Genomic DNA, 6,000 nt, shown 5'->3' on the forward strand with positions numbered 1-6,000 from the left:
CTGAGACAGGAGGATTGCGCAGGTTCGAAGCCAGCCTCAGCTACTTAGACCCTGTTTCCAAATAAAATATAGGACTGGGAGTATAACCCAGTATTAAACCTCTGGGTTCCATCCCCAGTATCACCAAAAAAAGGGAACCTGAATGTATTTAAATAATATAAGCTATAGCACATCTTGAAAATTTAGGAGTATGTATGAAATGAGCACCTCACAAGCTGCTTAGGCTGACTGCAGATCTATCCTGTCAGCTTCAAGTACTGAGATAAGTGTGCACCACCATGCCTGGCACTTTTGTGGGTTTTTCTTTGTGTGGGTGGTACAGGAGATGGAATCCAGGGGCTCTCTACCTCCAGGCTACACTCCCAGGCCTATTTTATTTGGAAATGGTCTCACTGAGTTGCTTGAGAGCCTCATATAAGTGGCTGAGGCTGGCTTTGAACCTGCGTGATCCTCCTGTCTCAGCCTCCCAAGTACTGGGATTACAAGCGTGCCCACCACGCCTGGCACCTTTGTGTTTTTAAGAGGGTCTCGCTTGTGTCGCCAGGCTTGTCTTAAACTCCTGGCCTTCGGGGGTCCTCCGGCCTCAGATGTCTGAATACTGGCTCCTGCCTGTGACCTGGGCTGATCGCACTCCCAAGCCCAGCCTTCTGGTCTTGAGTGGTAGTGGCTTGGATAGGATAGTCGTATGCTTGGTTGAGTGGCTAGTTGAGAGGCTCATTGGGATTCCTGGGTAAGTGATCATGTTGCCCAGGTAGGGGGAGGAACGAGGTGGTAGAGGCCTTGACGTAGCCAGCAGCCGGAGCACCTGGAAGCCAGGGGACATTTTTGTTGAGTGGTCAAGGTGGGGAACAGTAAAAGGAGGAGCATTTGAGAATTTGTTTTTATAATGTTAGAATAATGGGTATGTTTGAATGCTTCAGGGAAAGGAGGGGAAGCTTTGTTTTCATTAAAGTATAGAATGGAAGTGAGGTGTGGAGGCACACTCCTTAACCCCAGCACTTGGGAGGCTGAAATGGAGATAGCAGCTGCACGGCCAGCCTCAGCAGCAACTCAGGCCCCCCAGGACTTAGTGATGCTGTTCACAATAAGCAAAGTGAAATAGAGTGTATCTCAGGTAGAATTAACCAAGTTCAATCCCCAATACCACCAAAAAGTAGAGTCCATACTGGGGATTTTAAACCAAGGGTGTTCTACCACTGAGCCACATCATTGCCTGGACTGACCTTGAATTTGTGACCTGCCTCAGCCTTCCGATTAGCTGGGTTACAGACGTGTCTATGCCAAGGTGGTAGTTTCTTCCCTCTTTTTTCCCCCCTTTTGTGGTGGGGGTTGAATCCAAGGGTGTTCTATCTCCAAGTTACACTCCTAGCCTTTTCTGACTTTTTTGTTGTTGCACTGAGGATGGAACCTAGGGACATTCTACCTCTGAGCTACATCTGTAGCCTTATCCTTTTATTTTGAAATAGGGTCTCACTAAGTTGCAAGGGTCTTAAGTCCCTAAGGCTGGCTGTGAACCTGCAATTCTGTCTCAGCCTCCAAGTACTGGTATTATACCATATCCAACTGCTGTATCCCCCCCCCCCCCCCAGTACTGGGGATGGAATTCAGAGACCTACCTCTGAGCTACACCCCCAGTCCTATTTTTTATTCTTTATTTTGAAACAGGGTCTCACTGAGTTGCAAAGGGTCTCACTAAGTAGCTGAGGCTGTCCAGGAACTGTGATCCTCCTGTCTCAGCCTCCCAAATGCTGGGATTACAAGCCTGTGCTGCTATGCCCGGCTGTGTTTACTTGTTTTTAAAAGAATGCTTCTATGTTGCCAAGGCTGGCAACTCTTGAGCTCAAACTATCCTGAACTTAGACTACAGAGAGGCTGGACTGACAAGAACAGATCTTTCTACCTTTATTTTTAACTTTGTGTCCTTGTAAACAGCACACTTTTTTTTTTTTTAACCCAATGTGAGCCTCTTACTGCGTTAGTGAAATTCAGTTACATGATGTCCCTACTGAACCTAGGTCTGACATCTGTGTCTTCTGCTTGCCAATTTTTGGTGTACCTTCTCCTGATCCCCTATATTTCTGCTTTTTGTTTCTTTAATTGCTTTGGAAGGAATACCTTCTATTTATATCATTCTGTTGGCCTATGGAACTGATTGAATATAGAGTATCTACCCTCAGTGCTCAGTGAGCAACATCTAAAGAGACAGTACTACTTATTATTATTATTATTTTTTTTTGGCAGTATTGGGGATGGAACCCAGGGGCATTCCACCTCCAAGCTACATCCCCAGCTCTTTTTTTTATTCTTTATTTTGGAACAGGGTCTCACTGAGTTGCAAAGGGCCTCACTAGCTAAGGCTGTCTGCGAACCACGATCCTCCTGTCTCAGCCTTCCAAATGCTGGGATGACAAGTGTGTGCCACCACGCCCAGCTTGTTTATTTTTACAGACCTCATTCTCTAGTGTTCATGACTGGGAAATTTTCAAAATTCATATATTTTGCTCTTACGACTATAACAGCTTGGCTCGTTAGAGATCTTGATTTAAAAGGATTTTCCCTTAGAACCTAAGAAAACCTACTTGCCTCTTTCTGGCCTAGGCACTATGGAAGATGCAGGGCCAGGAATAGGAATTTGTGAGTTACACTCTGGTGCAGGCATTTGAAGTACACATCTCATTTACTTTTTAGAACATTCTTATTTTCATATGAAGCAGGTTCTGAAAGGTGAAACTGATTAATTGAGCAGATGGTAGCATGTCTACTCAAGGAGTGGTGAAGGAGCCCCCAGTTCTCTGAGAAGAAAGTAAAAGTAGCAGCAGTGCACTGAAGGGTACGCCTGGGGGTCCAGAAGACCATCTCCCAGGAGATCAGGAAGGACTTGAGAGAGAGCTGTTCTTTAATCCGAAAGGTTTAGCAACAATATCTGAAAGACCAGATACTCCAGAAGGATTTTCAAAAGCAGAAGTGCTGTGCGTCTGAAATATTCAAAGATCTGAGTATAACTTGAGCAAGGCTATCCTGTTTACTCGGTGGAGTACAATTTCAACACAATTGCACCTCAGACTCTAGGGTCTCTGATCACAGGCTCTGCATTCATTAGGTTAGGTTACTGCTAGCAAGCCCTGGGGCCAGAATTAAAAGCGTCCAGGGTGGTGTTATGTGGATGCTGAGGTATAACTGATGGGAAGCCAGAAGCCCAGCACCTGGGGACCCAGAGGAGGCTCCCTGGGGAACCATAGAGAGGGCAGGCCTCCGACTGCCTAGAGCGGCGCCGGGCCGCGTTTCCGCTCGGACCGGTCCGAGAGCTCTTGGGCTCCGACTTGAATCACCGAGTACAGCGCTCTAGTTCCGGGTCGCGGACGTCACCGATTGGCGGTGCTGCGGGTCTCCGGCCCAGCGCCTTCCCCTGCCCCAGGCGGGCCGGCGTCCCCGGGCTGCGGCGCTGGAGGTCCTGCGGTCGGTGTCGTCTTCCCCGGGGCAGTCTTCGTTACTCTTCGCTGGGACCTTGAGCGCGTTCTTACCCATGTCACCGGGGACCAGGGCATCCACCTTTGCATCTGGTCCTGCAGACCAGGGCTGATCCAGGGGTCTCCTTTCTCCCCAGCATCTCATTTTGCGTCTTTGTCATGATCACGAGCGGCATTCAGCACGAAATACTTAGTAACGCGTTCGTGATGGCCGAGGATTTTCCTCAAAGCCAATCTAGGAGTGCCCCGCGTGGCCAGGCGCGCTCTGGAGGGTGGGCCCGGGGCATCTTCACCTTCTGCACCCCATGGATCAGTGGTCGGGGTGGGGCGGACCACAGGGGCGTGTCCAGCGACGGTGCAGGACACAGGCTCGTTCTCAGTGTGGGTCTTTCCCTTCTTGGCTCCACAGATTCTGGCTTTACAAAACTAGAGGGCCGTGTAGGAAGCCAGAGCGTCAGCCCCAGACAGTGTGGCCCCAGCTGAGCCCAGTTTCCTTCCAGCTCTCCGTATTCAGAGCAGAGCACACTCGTTACACCTACACTTTCTGGTCAAGGTGCTGATTCCTCCCCCCTCCCCGAGGATACTTAAGACTTTCTTCTAGCAAGTAATAAATAGTCTAAAATAGTCTACAGGGGAATGAACCATGCAAATGTCCTGCTCTTCATCAAAATTTCCTCCTAGATTCAACATCCATTAATTTTTCTTTTTCCCAGAACCAGTTCTTACAGTGATGATTGCAAACCTTGTAGTACGTTTTTTTTTTTTTTTTTTTTTTTGTTTTGTTTTGTTTTGTTTTGTTTTGAGGAGGGTACTGGGGATGAAACCCAGGGACATTCTACCTCCGAGCTACAATCCCAGCCCTATTTTTTATTATTTATTTTGAAACAGGGTCTCTCTGAGTTGCAAAGGGCCTCACTAAGTGGCTGAGGCTGGAAGTAAGTAGCAAACCTGTGATCCTCCTGTCTCAGCCTCCCCAGTGCTGGGATTACAAGGGTGCGCCACCACGCCCAGCTTTTTTATTCTACTTATTTTTGTGGCACTGGGGCTTGAACTCAGGGTCATTCTGCCTCTGAGCTACACCCTCAGCCTCCCTCCTTTTCAATGTTTTTGTTTTGAAACAGGGTCTCCTTAGCTCGCTGAGGCTGTCCTCCAACCTGTGACCCTCCTGCCTCAGCCTTCCAAGTACTGGAGGTTACAAGGGGGTGGGGAGGCATTAAGGCTTTCCCCTAAATTAATATTTCTGATTCAGCTGATTGTTCTTCACCCAGAGTCAACAAGGTTTGGGGTCATGGAAAGTTCAAAGTAAAAGATCTGGGAGAGGATCGGATGGTGATGGCACGAGGGTACTGATTAACCTATCTGTAATATATGTGCTTTGGATTGGTCTTTATTGTATTCTGGTGGTGGTAGCACAAGGATGTTGATTGATCTGTAACGGTATAAATACCAGTGGAAAAACAAACCCAGCATCGGCGCAATAGAGAATTCTGACCCAGGAGTAGTCATCGACCAGTAGAGATATTGACCCAGGCGCAGGGGTCAGCCAGTAGAGATAGTAGGCTGGTGGTCCCCCCACGTTAGAATAAATTAAATATTCTGAGAATCAAATTCTTAGAGATAAGTTCTTCATCCTCACACCTCTCTTCAGAACCCGTATTTTTGATGGCTGGCTCCGGCAGGGGGGAGGGGGGCACCACCACGTCTGGCAGATTAAATTATTTAAGTGCCTGCTACTGGGCAGAAAAGTTAATGAAATTTTTAAACTTCTTTGTAAGAGCAAAATACAGGACATTTGGGGTGTCCAGCCAAAGGAGAAACCCGTTTACTATAACACATGTCCTGTACATACAGAGTGCCTGGCACGGTATATAGTCACCTTTATTTTTTATTTATTTATTTATTTTGCAGTACTGGGGATGGAGCCCAGGGGCATTCTACCTCTAAGCTACACCCCCAGCCCTATTTTGTATTCTTTACTTTGAAACAGGGTCTCCCTGAGTTGCAGAGGGCCTCACTAAGTAGCTGAGGCTGTCCACCAGCAGCGATCCTCCTGTCTCAGCCTCCAGAATGCTGGGATTCAAGCTTTCGCCACCACGCGACTTATTTGGGGTGTTAAGTGAGTCTGCCCTTTCTAGAAAGGGAGAGGGCTACAACGCTGATGGAACCGACGTCTTTTGAAGGCTGCCTAGCCCAGGGCCCCGGCCGGATCCGGGCCCCACCTGCACCGGGTCCCACAGGCACCCGCAGTCTTAGCGAGCCCGGGTCACGTGGGGCCGCCGCACCACCGAGACGTCGGCCTCCGGGCGGCCTAGAGCGCCGCGTGGCGCGCTTCCGGGTCGGGTGCGGGAGCTCGCCAGGCGGAGCGGGCAGTCGGCGGGGCCCTGGGTCCAGCTTTGGGGGTGCCGGTCTCCGCGCTGTCCCTGGCCCCGAGCTCGGCCCCCATGGCGGCCGGCGCCTCCCTCCCCCGGAGCCCGGGAGGCCGGGCCTGGCTGGAGGCGTCCGACAGGGCCGCGCCGCCCCCGCCGAGGCCGGA

Source organism: Muscardinus avellanarius (assembly GCF_963383645.1).
Source record: "Muscardinus avellanarius genome assembly, chromosome: 18".
Classification (NCBI taxonomy): domain Eukaryota; kingdom Metazoa; phylum Chordata; class Mammalia; order Rodentia; family Gliridae; genus Muscardinus; species Muscardinus avellanarius.